The sequence below is a fragment of the Cydia amplana genome, chromosome 21 (genome assembly GCF_948474715.1).
Source record: "Cydia amplana chromosome 21, ilCydAmpl1.1, whole genome shotgun sequence".
NCBI classification, from domain to species: Eukaryota; Metazoa; Arthropoda; class Insecta; order Lepidoptera; family Tortricidae; genus Cydia; species Cydia amplana.
Genome location: NC_086089.1, coordinates 2,113,100 through 2,127,771, shown reverse-complemented (window position 1 = coordinate 2,127,771; position 14,672 = coordinate 2,113,100). Strand labels below are relative to the sequence as shown.

Here is a 14,672-nt window from a genome sequence, read left to right as displayed (position 1 = left end):
GCACGTGAAGTCTGTCATTTCATCTCAAATTTCATAGTCTTCCTGCAGTGTTTTAGATCTTTTGAATTCAATGTAATTTATATATCATACCTCACAAAACTTAACACATTAATGCAAAAATATACCTCCATACCTCCTTTTAACCATATATCATATTATTATTATACTAGATTAGTGATGTTTTATTAATTAAGGATTATTTTGATTTTAAGACAATTTCTTTTTTGTAATTTAATGTGTTTGGAGTTGACATATAATATGGACTTGACGGATTTAAGATCAAAGTGAAATTAAATAATGACAATATTGATAAATGACGATAAATGAATCGGGTGGTAAAAAAAAGTATTAAATAAAACAGGATTGTGATCGTTTATGAAAAGTTTTATTAGTTGGTATAGGTATGCTTAGGATTGTTTTAAAGCTGGATTTTTATGGCTTGTGGTTTAGAAATGTTTGGGATTGGAAGTTTATGTAAAGAAATAGGATGGAATAGTTTTGAGAGGTATAGTTTGATATGTGTAGATGGAATTGGTTTTTATTTAAGTAGTGCTTGGGAAGGCTGATATATATAAGTTTTTCAAAGAACGATTAGCCTGATCAACTAAGAGTTGTTGAAATTCTTACATGTTGAAGCTTTCATGGTGTTGCGTTATATGGTTGGTTTTTGAATGTTTTGTGTATGAGAGGGAAATATGAAGTAAAATATATAAGTATATAAATTGAACATGCCTATCGCATCTTCGGTGGCCCGAGAGGCGGCCTTGAGCGATACGGTATAGCGAGGGTACGCCAGGATACAAGGCAGGCACGGAATCCTTGGCGTCTGACCATGATTCGATCGAGCATCAATCGTGGAGACTCCTTGGACACATGGAAGGTTTTATGTATGGACGTGTTAAAAGAACTGCCTGAGTGTATAAATAACGAAATAATAGGTGTGCGCGCGTAATAAATAAATTCCTTGTATCCTGAGCAAATAAATAAATAAATGTGTATTAAGGTCGGCCGGCCACAAAATAAATGCGTTGTGTACCCTTGCCGCAAGTGAAGCACACAGGATGCACACTTTGAGTTAAAATAATATAATAAATAAAGTGAAATTTAACACTAATGACGTCTTAAAAACGGAATACTTAATAAACTACTTGCAAGTATGTAACAACAATTATGGATTTGAGAATATGATGTATTGATGTATTAAAATATGATAAATACCGAATGTAAAGTAAAGGTACCTACCTAGGATTGACTAATTAGACACATGTATTGTGTCCTAAATGGACAAGAACTGTTTTTTATAATAGTGATAATGTTTGAATAATGTGATTTCTTTTTTATTGTGTTTTTTTTTATAAATCTTTGTGTTTTTATTTTTCTTATGACTAGTATATAACTGTGTAATGTACCTACTTTGTAATTTCGTTTCGTCATCGAAGCGTGCTGAAATTGTGTTTATTATCTTTGTTTTTTTTTTTGCAATTGTCATATGTTAATTATATCTGCTTTGTTTTACGACTAAGGTTTTTCTTTTTGCAATTTTTTTTTCAAATCTATAACCTTAAACGATAAAAGGGTTACATTGATATTTCGTAGATTTTAATTCAATATTTTTATTTGCATAATTTTTTTGTTATAAATTTTAAAACTGTGTAACTGTGTCCTATTTACTCTTATTAACACTTACTAAATATATGAACAAAAAAAAAAAGATTATTATATATTTAAACTTATAATCTTTTTTTTTTCCTTTGGAATGGAGGTGTAGTGTGCACGCGCACTCTCTCACATGTACCCTATATATATACCCTAGCATAAGTATCATAGATCAGAATAAACCTATACTCCAGGGATAGTGTTTGTCATTACGTCCCACACCACACGCGTTTATGAATAACGGGGGTTAAAGAAATAAAATAAATACAGATGTTGACAGTAATTATATACGCATTTTATTACGGAAAAAGATTTAATATTGGGTGTAAATGAAACGGGAATTGGAAATATAAAATAAAATGATATTATATTATTCATTTCCGTAAGTCAAACCATCATCTTTATTAGCATTGACATAACGCTCAACTTCGCACAAACCGTATGGTTTTTCACTAAGGAGTGATATATTCTCTTTACGCTAAACTTTATGGTGGGTAGACAAGTCTGTATACTTGTTTGGAACTAACTGCCACAGTCTGTCATAGCCATGTCATAGCCTCATAGCTGACATATGTGACGTATAGGAGATACCGCAATGCATGCATGCATTGCGCGTTTTATAGGAGCTTGGCCTGAGGTGTGTTAAGTAAGCGCGCAACGCATACCGATGAACCTGGGTAAGATAGTCATGGGAGAATTAACGGTCGACCGGATCGCGAACTCTCGGCTGTTGAAGCGGAACAATCGTCTGCCGCGAACATTGAAGTGAGACGGAGATATGGAAGTCGATAAAACGTTCTCTACAGTGAATCAGTACCCGCCATTTAGGGTAATTTAAATAGCTTGGATGATTTAATAATGGTTTTATTACATACAATATTACATATACGTGGGAGATTTTTTGTTGTTACACTAACATGAGAAAGAGATTTGAGAAAGTGAAAAACAAACCCACTGTCCATTTTCTCGAAGCAACGAAAACATTTTCAAAACAAAAATGGTTAATAGTAATTAAATGGATTAATTTACGTGAGAGATTTTTTTGTAGGATATAGTAAATATACAGAGCTTAATTAACATGTAATTGTTATGTACACATAGTTGTTATTTTTATATAAAAAAATATTTTTAATAAAGAAAATTATTGGGAGCTGGTTTTGGTGTCAAGCTGGGAGAAAATATAAATACATAATGAGTATATGTTTGAGAGCTGCATATTAAAAAATCTCGAGTGTCGGATTCATGTTTTGATATATTTTTTCTATTTTAATAATAGTTTGGATTTATTAAAACCATGTGACATATTTTGTGGAGATTTTTTTTAAAATATAGTATTTGCAACATAGGTTATCACATCTCAAAAAATCTCTAGTGTGAGAATTCATGTAGAGCTCTCATACATTATGAACTGTGCTGACCCGCCTACAATAAGAAAAGTATCCGATAAGCACACAGTGGTGATAAAAATCACAACACTGGTCCATTGAGGAACGAGCAAAACATGGGGAACAATGATCGGAACGCGGGCCATCCGACCGGTTCTAACGGTACCGCTAAGTACATTTCACGTACGAAACTAGTATCCGAGATTCGATGCGGCATGATCAACGCGGTGTGGTGTAGGTTTCTATGCATCTTTCCTTCCTCCCAAATGTACTGAATTACTGATTCAATAATGAACAGGTAACTCAAGTATATCTTCGCAGTTTTGATAATGTTTGGACGCACATAGTCAAAATTAATAAACAGCAAGATTTAGTTTAGAATGCTAAACATTTAGTTGCGATCTCTAGCCAATGTAATTACTGTTTCCGTTCCTATCACTTGTTGGAATATTCAGTTTAATTCAAATTATGTACATATATGAAAGGCTATACGGACTTGCAGACCTAAGGAGAGATGAATCAACGGATTCCATGATTATTAAAACCGGGACTCTGATACTAAAAGTTTCAATTTTGATTAGACAAGTTCGGTACAATGTCCAAAATAAACGTTTTAGGCGGAAATTACACCCTCTATTCTTTATGGCTACTTAATTAAATTGTCAATTGCACTAGAATTGGTTAGTTAATCTATGAATAAATGTGTCACGCGTTAAATATAAATAGAATGTTACACGTGTCACAGAAATACGTATCAGATGTGAAGTAAAACATCTGAGGTTTTTGCTCGTCGGTCTCGATACTTGATCGGTACACCGATGGCGCCCTCAATAACCTTCTAATTTACTTTTTACAAGACAGTTTTTTGTTTCTAGTCATTAACTGTCGTACAGAATGCGAATCAATATCTTCAAAAGAAATACATTTTAGTAGAGCGATCGTATTTCTATACCTAAGGAGGCGAGGCGGGCTGAGGATATTTTTTTCCGATCTTAATTTGCAAGCATAATATTGAATAATGTTTATATGCAAATTTAACTTATGTATACTTATAACAATTCGGTATACTATTCTGTTATAATCTTCCGTGCTTATCTTTAATCTTGTTTTATACAACTGGCTTTTGATTACGGAATGGACTCTACTATTGTTGACTGAACGAAGTTAAGTTTTAACCTCAATTAGTGTTGCATTTTATAAATTGCTTGTAAGCGCATTTGTTTATGCATTCATAATTTTAAAGTTTGATGCCAATTTCGATCGGAATGAGGCAGAACAGAAGTTTTTCGGAAAATGAATGAACGTAATATCTTTCAAATGTAGTCTTGTCATAGAGGTAGTTAGTCTTTTTATGATATGATCGATAAATCAATCATAGAGATCGGAATCAGACATCGAGGAAGAATTATAAAAATATTCACAAGGTCGATTGTTCTTGAATATATTATTAAACACAAAAAAACACATTTCTCAGCCGATTCGCCATTGAATTGATTAGCCGCATATTTGCTTTGATGATAACTTTTAAACTTGTTTTTCTTATATGTAATCGTTATAGAAAAAACAAGTTTAAAAGTTATCATTAGGTAATCGTGGAAATACAGTAATAGGTACAATCGCCATCATCAATCGCAATCGGCATACGGAAGTGACCAGTGCCGGCCCGAGCCCTTGATCAGGGTAGAGCCAAATCGGGTTTTGGCGCCCTTCTTTGAAGTTTTCAAGCGTATTTTGGGCCCCCGCCACACTCGCGTCTTTTAAAACTTTTTTTTTTCTCATTTGCCATTTTGGCGCCCCCCTTGCCATCCGGCGCCTAGAGCGGTCGCTCCACTCGCTCTACCCTAGATCCGGCCCTGGAAGTGACCAAGATGTTCACACACATATCTGAACAAGGCAAGACTTTAAAGTGCTCTTCATATATTCGTATACAGTGAAACCTGGATAATTGCAATCACAAGGGACCGGCAATTTTTTGTCAATTAACCAAGTTTTTCAATTAAGCAGGTCCTGCCAATTAACGAGGTTCAAAAAAATCGTTGTGTCAATTATATAGGTTCTCATTAATAGAGGTTGCGTTCTGACAAATTGCTTTTATGGAGGTGCAAATAACAATTGAAAGAAGATTTACAAGGTTACATTCTGGGTTTCTGGTCTATATATTATGTAACTTGCACTTTTACACTACATTAATTACTACTTTATTTTCTTATAGTCATTTAGGTTTTAAAAAAATGTCTTGAATTGTAGAAGAAAGTTTAATTGGAATGTAAAAAGCATACTATGTTTTTGATTTAATCAAAACTATTTCACCTACTACACTCTGTGATAGATAGTCAATAAATAAATTGACTTCCGGATGAAGATTTAAAATAAAATTATCATTGCTATTAAAATATTGTTTCTGCTCTCTACAAGTCTACATTCTTTCAATTACAGAGGTAATAAGTAAGACTTGTTTCAATAATAGAGGTAATGAGAAGAGCTAAAATAACGGATTTTTTTAGCACAGTGTCAATTACAGAGGTCTTAGTTGCAATGTGGTTACAGAGGAAAAATTCCGAAAAGCAATTAAATCTAAATTGCAATTATAGAGGTTCCAAAATTTCAATTATAGAGGCCTTTTGGTCTCAAGGGACCGGGACCGGACCTTTGGTTGCAATTATTGAGGTTTTGCATTTATCCAGGTGTCAATTAACCAGGTTTCACTGTATTTGCTCGCGACTGTACATACTAATACCTAGGGCTAGGGCGACTTATGTCTCCACTAAATATTACCAGTTCAGCAATTACCGCTAGAAGAGAGATATGTACTTTTCTCCATCATCAATGTTGAACATTCACGAGCATGACATGAGCCATTAATTTTGTATCAAATAGCGTAAACGCTCAGTAATTACTGTTAATCTTCTTGATAATTAAAATATATATATATTTTTTAATTAGATAGACATTAATAATTAAAAATAGATTATAATTTGCTTGATGCTTAATTTGAATTTGTTGTAATGGAAATAATGTATTGACATGTAAAATACTTCTATTTTATCAATAAAAGTTTGATTGATTGATTGATTGATTGACGGATGCGAATATTTTATTGTATTTGGCACATTATCAAGAGTGACGTAGATCGGTGAGAGCAATCAATACTTGAATGAGCTATAGATGACAAACTTTGGAATGTAGCCCACATACCATGATTTGAACTTCATGTAAGCGTCAATTTTCAAATAGGCATTTTTTGCTGTCCCACGGGTTAAACTCGAAGTCCATAGGACTTAAAGACTAGATATGTAGGTATATATTTTCATTCAGTGTATTATAAACTTTAAAATTTGCCGTTTTTCGCGTGTCCCAGTGGCGGCATAGCCCAATAAAAAAAATCATAACTTTGGATGTACGCAACGTATTATTAATAGCTTTATATTTTTATATAGAGCATTTGCTAGAGAATTTATTTAATCATTTCGATAATTTAATGCTTTATTTAATAAAACAAGGCAAGCCTTTTTATCGTTGTCCCGCGCGGCACTTGTTTTGTTATGACTTAAAGTTACCCCCCAAAATCAAAAACCGGCCAAGTGCGAGTCGGACTCGCGCACGGAGGGTTCCGCACCATCAACAAAAAACAAGCAATAAAAACGGTCACCCATCCCTATCCGGTGGCGAATGCACTAGTCCCAAAACGCACTATTAGTCAATACACTCTAATTTCGAAAGCCCCTCTTCTCATAAGAAACTAGGCCCAAAATACCATATTTCCAAAAAGGCTCATTCTCGATTTACACGAGAACCATTGAGAACTAGTCCCAAAATACACCTTTCCCAAAATACCCCAAATTGTGTTCACCTGTGCGTGGCGTAATACTTTATTCTCATAATGCGTAGGTCTCAAAACACTCTAGTTCCAAAATACCCTATTTTTTTGGAATGTCTCTTTGTGACTGCTTTCAGCCGTAATCATTACCCGTTTGATGCCTAAAATTTTTTTTTCAAAAATAGGATTTATTTAATTATTATTTTGAGCTATACAGGGTGTAATCGTTAAGTGTTGCTCGGCGATAGTTCCGTAAATATAGCAGATATCAGAAAATTTCAAATTGATATCGAAAGTGCATATAGTGAAAGTGAAGGGCAATATACACACGAGTGTTTTAATGCCTGTGTTGATAAAGCAGTGTATGGAACTATCATAATTAGGTGGGCGAGAAACTACCCTCATTTATGGCATTAAATTATTTAATGCCATAAATGAGGGTAGTTTAATTATTTAATGCCATAAATGAGGGTAGTTTCTCGCCCACCTAATTATGATAGTTCCATACACTGCTTTATCAACACAGGCATTAAAACACTCGTGTGTATATTGCCCTTCACTTTCACTATATGCACTTTCGATATCAATTTGAAATTTTCTGATATCTGCTATATTTACGGAACTATCGCCGAGCAACACTTAACGATTACACCCTGTATAGCTCAAAATAATAATTAAATAAATCCTATTTTTGAAAAAAAAATTTTAGGCATCAAACGGGTAATGATTACGGCTGAAAGCAGTCACAAAGAGACATTCCAAAAAAATAGGGTATTTTGGAACTAGAGTGTTTTGAGACCTACGCATTATGAGAATAAAGTATTACGCCACGCACAGGTGAACACAATTTGGGGTATTTTGGGAAAGGTGTATTTTGGGACTAGTTCTCAATGGTTCTCGTGTAAATCGAGAATGAGCCTTTTTGGAAATATGGTATTTTGGGCCTAGTTTCTTATGAGAAGAGGGGCTTTCGAAATTAGAGTGTATTGACTAATAGTGCGTTTTGGGACTAGTGCATTCGCCACCGGATAGACCCATCCAAGTACTGACCCGGCCCGACGTTGCTTAACTTCGGTCAAAAATCACGTTTGTTGTATGGGAGCCCCACTTAAATCTTTATTTTATTCTGTTTTTAGTATTTGTTGTTATAGCGGCAACAGAAATACATCATCTGTGAAAATTTCAACTGTCTAGCTACCACGGTTCGTGAGATACAGCCTGGTGACAGACGGACGGACGGACAGCGGAGTCTTAGTAATAGGGTCCCGTTTTTACCCTTTGGGTACGGAACCCTAAAAATGACATTTGTATGGACGCTTCATATGTTTGTACTACTTTGTACATAGGCGAAATAAAAATGTGTATTTCATAATAATAGTTGCAACTATAGTGTTAAAATATATAGTAAAATAAATAATTGAATCGGGTGTAAGAAATTTCGCCAAAAAATATTGTTGGTGATGTGGATTGTGGACAGATGTCGATTGTGGCATACAAATGTCGACATAGTGCCATATAAATGTCGAAAAGGCGTCATACAAATGTCGTCAGGGTCTTACAAATGCCACAAAATTAATAAATATAGTGACATAAACATTTTGATATGATATCTCAATGTCGAAAAAATGCCATATACATGTCAAAAGCGCCTTAAAAATTGCTAAATAGTGCCATACAAATGTCGATCTTTAGACGTCCATATCTAGATAACTATAAAGTAGAGTGGTGCCTCATACAGTATATTTTTTGTTGTTAAGAATCCTTCCTAAATCGGTAAAAATAAATCTAATTTTCCAAAAATAAAAAATTGCCATACAAATGTCGAAAAAACACCCTCTTCAAAAATTGACCCGTAAAATGAAAAATTCAATTTATCCGGCGTCGTGCTCTTATTCCATGCAACACAGGCCTTCAATTATTAAAAGAAAAAGCGGTTGAAACATTTTTTTGCTAGTAATAAAACCACAACTAGGTCCCAACACCAACGTTAACCTAACTTAGAAGGCCAAGCTCTAGCTTAAGTGTCCGTCTTATCTAAGATAGACAGCATAATAACAACAATCAAAACTGTAATAACGTCAGATAAAACAATTGCATCATTTTCGGAGACAATGGTGCATTCGAAATGCACTGAATTTCCTTTTTCGTTACGAAATCTGACTGAAGGTCGGTGTTGAGGTCGGAATTAAATGCCAGATAAGGAGTATTCAATGTAATATACGTCGTAATATTATATTTTCAGCTTATGTGCTTGCTTGCACAATGTGCATACGATACGAGGAAATCATATCGGTGTAGTGATGCGACTAAATAATGGTTTCAAAAATGCGCGTTTTTAGGGTTCCGTAGCCAAATGGCAAAAAACGGAACCCTTATAGATTCGTCATGTCTGTCTGTCTGTCTGTCTGTCCGTCTGTCTGTCCGTCCGTAAGTCACAGCCACTTTTCTCCGAAACTATAAGAACTATACTGTTGAAACTTGGTAAGTAGATGTATTCTGTGAACCGCATTAAGATTTTCACACAAAAATAGAAAAAAAACAATAAATTTTTGGGGTTCCCCATACTTCGAACTGAAACTCAAAAATTTTTTTTTCATGAAACCCATACGTGTGGGGTATCTATGGATAGGTCTTCAAAAATGATATTGAGGTTTCTAATATCATTTTTTTCTAAACTGATTAGTTTGCGCGAGAGACACTTCCAAAGTGGTAAAATGTGTGTCCCCCCCCCCCTGTAACTTCTAAAATAAGAGAATGATAAAACTAAAAAAAATATATGATGTACATTACCATGTAAACTTCCACCGAAAATTGGTTTGAACGAGATCTAGTAAGTAGTTTTTTTTATACGTCTTAAATCGCCTAAATACGGAACCCTTCATGGGCGAGTCCGACTCGCACTTGGCCGCTTTTTTGTGTATTTATCATGATAACAATATCGGATTTTGCAACTACACCGGAAGTCTGATGCGATTCGGATCGGATGTGGATCCGATCCTGTATTTCAGACTGAGGCCAAACAGATACAAATTAAGATATGCTTGTTTGATGCATTATTGTAAGTCTAAATTTCTCATTCTTAATCTTGGGGAGTTACTAAAAATAAACGAATCGACGACCTTCTTTATCTATCACATATCACATCTGATTAGGTATTGCCATTACGTAGTGGGATTATCGTTTTGGCTTGTGTATATTGTTGCTGTTATCACCGTACATTTACAGATAATTGCCATTATCTCTCGATGTCCTTTCAGAACTTTGGTATTCAACCGTCTTCAGAACACATCTGAGTAAGTAGTCAAAATCATCTTTAATTTTTAGGGTTCCGTAGCCAAATGGCAAAAAACGGAACCCTTATGGATTCGTCATGTCTGTCTGTCTGTCTGTCCGTCTGTCCGTCTGTCTGTCCGTCCGTATGTCACAGCCACTTTATTCCGAAACTATACTGTTGAAACTTGGTAGGTAGATGTATTCTGTGAACCGCATTAAGATTTGTACACAAAAATAGAAAAAACACAATAAATTTTTGGGGTTCCCCATACTTAGAACTAAAACTCAAAAAAAAATTTTTCAATAAACCCATACGTGTGGGGTATTTATGGATAGGTCTTCAAAAATGATATTGAGGTTTCTAATATCATTTTTTTCTAAACTGAATAGTTTGCGCGAGAGACACTTCCAAAGTGGTAATATGTGTCCCCCCCCCCTGTAACTTCTAAAATAAGAGAATGATAAAACTAAAAAAAATATATGATGTACATTACCATGCAAACTTCCACCGAAAATTGGTTTGAACGAGATCTAGTAAGTAGTTTTTTTTTAATACGTCATAAATCCCCTAAATACGGAACCCTTCATGGGCGAGTCCGACTCGCACTTGGCCGCTTTTTTAATGATCTTTACACTTACCCGTTGGTAAGTATGAAGACTAAACTTATCAATTGCGCAAAATTAATTGCGATTAAAATGTCTACGTATCCCTAATTAGGTATCAAAGTAGTGCGTTCATCCAAATAAATCAAGGAAGAGTTTTACATCAGCTTTTACTATATACATACATACGTTCGTGTATTTTTTGCTGAATTGACAATAGTTCTAATTCTAATAAGAGGCAGGAAGCACAGACATGGCTTGAGCTAAAAAACGTTAAGTAAAATCCAATGACAACAAAAACACAATATTTACCTCGAGCGCTGATGAAAATGTTTGCTCAAAGGTTTAGCGGCGAGTCACATATCTAAACTCGGAGTTCACAATATGAACCCACGGTTAAGGTAATAAAGTTGTTTTTTTATAATCAATATAGGTATAATACATGTTACGAATGACGTTATCAATGAGTCAAACGTAAAATGATACGAGTTTTTAAGTTCTCATACAGTTTTTGTAAGGAATTCTAAAACATCAGGAAAATCTTTAAAGGTTAAGCGTTAGACTTTCAGGGGATTCGCCCGCTTTGTATTTATTATATTGCGAAGTAATAGTCTATGGTTTACAATACGTGGAGGTATTTCGCAATATATACAGGATAGTATTTTTTTTCGTTTTCTGTAATGATGTACAGATGATTGTAGTTTTGGTTGTTATTAATTTATGTTCAGGAATTATTATATTCATTTTATAAATAAAACGGAAGTTGAATAATACATTTTATACGGATATATTGTTTCCTCATCAGTAGCAGTAAATTTAATAATGATATTGATGACAATGACCTTGCATCAAGATTTAACTAATGAGTTACCTATTTTTAATTTTCTAATAGGACGTCATTCATTAGCCATGCTAATGGGACAATTAATAAACGGGCACAAAATTTAAATCTGATATTTTGAAAATAAACGTTAGTTTCATAAACAAAAATAATGACAAAGGTGAACAAACCTCTTATGAGCCATTATTTATCAATCTTGTATAAAAACATGTCTTGCTGATGGGAGCGTAACGGCGTGCGTTGAAATCTTTTGGCTAACGAACTAACCCAATTCCTGAACGTTAAACGTAACCTATTTCCCGACTATTTTAAAAAGATACGCTCATAAATGTACAGATAACTAGATTCCCAAACTACGAAGTTTTATGATCAATCAATCAAGTCTGTATTGCCGAATTATTTTTAAATTTGGGCCTTAACACATAGTTAAAATGTCAAAAGCCGGTTGGAATAATAACATACCATTTTAATTTTTTAGGGCCATTTTTTCCTGCGTTTAGGTTTTTTCATCAGATAGAAACTCTAATGCACAAATGTAAAATACTCACGAAAAATATAAATAACAATAAATTACTGCATTACATCATACAGACTCACGCCATCGGTGTGTTAGAAAAAACACCGGGCAAGAGCGCAAATACGTTTATAACCTTAAAAACAACCGTTTGAAAATACCGAAATCATAAAATGGATGCCGGGATCAGAACTCCAATTTTGAATTTATGTTTCGAACCTCCGAGAGAGCGTTAGCACACACAACACTTGTTGATAACACGTACGGTTCATTTAACTCCGAATTTTGTAAATACAAAATGGCAGACGATCGTGCCGCGACGCCGTGCACCGGCGAACTGAGTGTGGCGAGAACTGTCAAACTGGCTTGCGCTCAGCTGTGTGTGTGTTGTGTCGGTGTGGTGAAGGCTTGAATGGATAAGGCAAGCAACCAGCAACCCACCGCGCATACTTACTAATACTCGATGACTCAACTTATTATTAAGAACTGCAATTATTTGCTCAATTTATTAAATAGTAACAACGCAGCGAATTTCTAATCTTAAGTCAAGGTTGTTCTTTTGTCTCATCTTTCAACGTACCTACCTCGAAACATATTGCGTTTCAAAATTCGTCTATCTGTGACAACAATGTCGTTTAGCTTATTTATATCCCATTTAAGAAACGAAGTTTAATAAATTAAAACATGCATATGTATATGATATGCTTACAAATATATTTACCAAGACAATATTGAAAACCAAAACCCAAGCCTAACCAAGAGTTAAATAGCTCGGAGCCCCGGCCGGAGGTATGGTTTTAAATACGAGTTTAACATGTTTAGGCATGATAATAAAACATGATTATAGTTACTCTATCTTTAGCTTAGTAATTGGTTAGGTTTAGGTGGTTAATGATCAAATTCAGGACAATGTTATGAGTGTTATGACATGACCTGTTGTAGTCCCTGGTGCAGACTTAATTATACGGCAAATGATGATGATGGAATTTCCTTTTGCAGAGTTGCTCCTTTTGACTCACAGATTGATTTAGGAAGGGGAGCCAATCGAATTTTTGATGCAAAATTTTAAATTCAGGGGGGTGCCCCCCGAAATTTGTAAAAAATAAAGTTTTGCTATTTGGTCAAGTTTGATATCATTTTCGTGTAACTCAAGGATGCTCAATTCATTTCTGATATTTAATTTATATGGTTTCATATAAATAATTTGAAAAGAATGAAAAATAAGAATTTGCTATTTTATTTTTTTCTGAATAAATGCCAAAATTTTCCTTATTTTAATATATACACAAAAAATAAAAAAATCACGAAATAGCCCTACTATTCTAAAAAATGTGAAGAAAATAAAAAATATAGACCTACTTTCGACCACAAGCTCACCGAATAGTATACAAAGATGTATGTTACAGCTATTAGAATTACGGCGTTTGATGATGATGAGAGCCGATTTACTCAAGAATGTCACCAAACTTAATGCAGAAACCTAAACAGGTGCTTTCATAACTTTATGATTGTATGGGACAAATCACACCCTACCCTTTCATCCATACCGCACCAAAAATCAAGGTGGCTCTCCTTCCTAAAATGATCTAAGGGTTCTAAGGACTCATTATGCTAAAAGGTATCTCATCATCATCAAATGCCGTAATTCTAATAGCTGTAAGACACATCGTTGTATACTATTCGGTGAGCTTGTGGTCGAAAGTAGGTCTACATTTTATTTTTTTTCTTCACATTTTTTAGTAATAAATATGCCATGTGTATACTTTCTATAACGAGGAATAGTAGGGCTATTTCATGAAATTTTTGTTTTTTGTGTATATATTAAAATAAGAAAAATTATGGCATTTATGCGAAAAAAAAAAGCAATTATTTTTTTTTTCAAATTATTTATATGAAACCATATAAATTAAATATCACAAATGAATTTAGCATCCTTGAGTTACACGAAAATGATACCAAACTTGACCAAATAGCAAAACTTTATTTTTTACAAATTTCGGGGGGCACCCCCCTTGAAGTCAAAATTTTCGATTGGCTCCCCTTCCTAAATCAATCTAAGTCAAAAGGAGCAACTCTGCAAAAGGAAATTCCATCATCATCATTTGCCGTAAATCGCACTTTTTTGTCGTGTGCGCCAGGGACTACTGATACAAAAGCTGAAAATCGGTTCGTTTCCAAAAAAAATCAGGACGTCGGCTTACCCTACTATCTCACATTAGGTTAAGTTACTCAGTTATGTTCCTGTTTATTTATTCTAGCTCAATCAATAAAGGGAAGGTAAACCTAAACCAAAGAAGAGTCCAACAATCAGATCATTCCTAATCCTATAAACTATAAAATACTTACCTAAAAACTGAAATAATTCAGGGAGAAACCCAAAAACAGAACATGAAATCGCAACACGTATACTTATAGTTTGCTCGACTGGCCGTTCAGTTGAAGCTCGTTAAGAGCTGGCGTGGAATTGGCTAAACGATGGTAAATTGATTGAAATCTTGGTTCGGAAATCGCTAATAAACCGACTGGCCGATTGATTGGTCTGACGGCCTGCGCCGGTCACCGCGCTAGGGTCACTACCATGCA

The 14,672-nt window shown here is 34.5% G+C and overlaps 1 protein-coding gene across 1 annotated transcript in view; it reads right to left on the bottom strand.

Annotated features, from left to right (window-relative positions):
* The window catches only part of LOC134658039 (dystonin), a 241,097-nt gene extending 228,452 nt beyond the window's left edge, over positions 1–12,645 (bottom strand). The window contains exon 1 of the mRNA XM_063513646.1: positions 12,355–12,645. The gene's annotated coding sequence lies outside the window, so the exon portion shown is untranslated. The remainder of the gene's footprint in view (positions 1–12,354) is intronic.
* Positions 12,646–14,672: the final 2,027 nt, after the last annotated feature.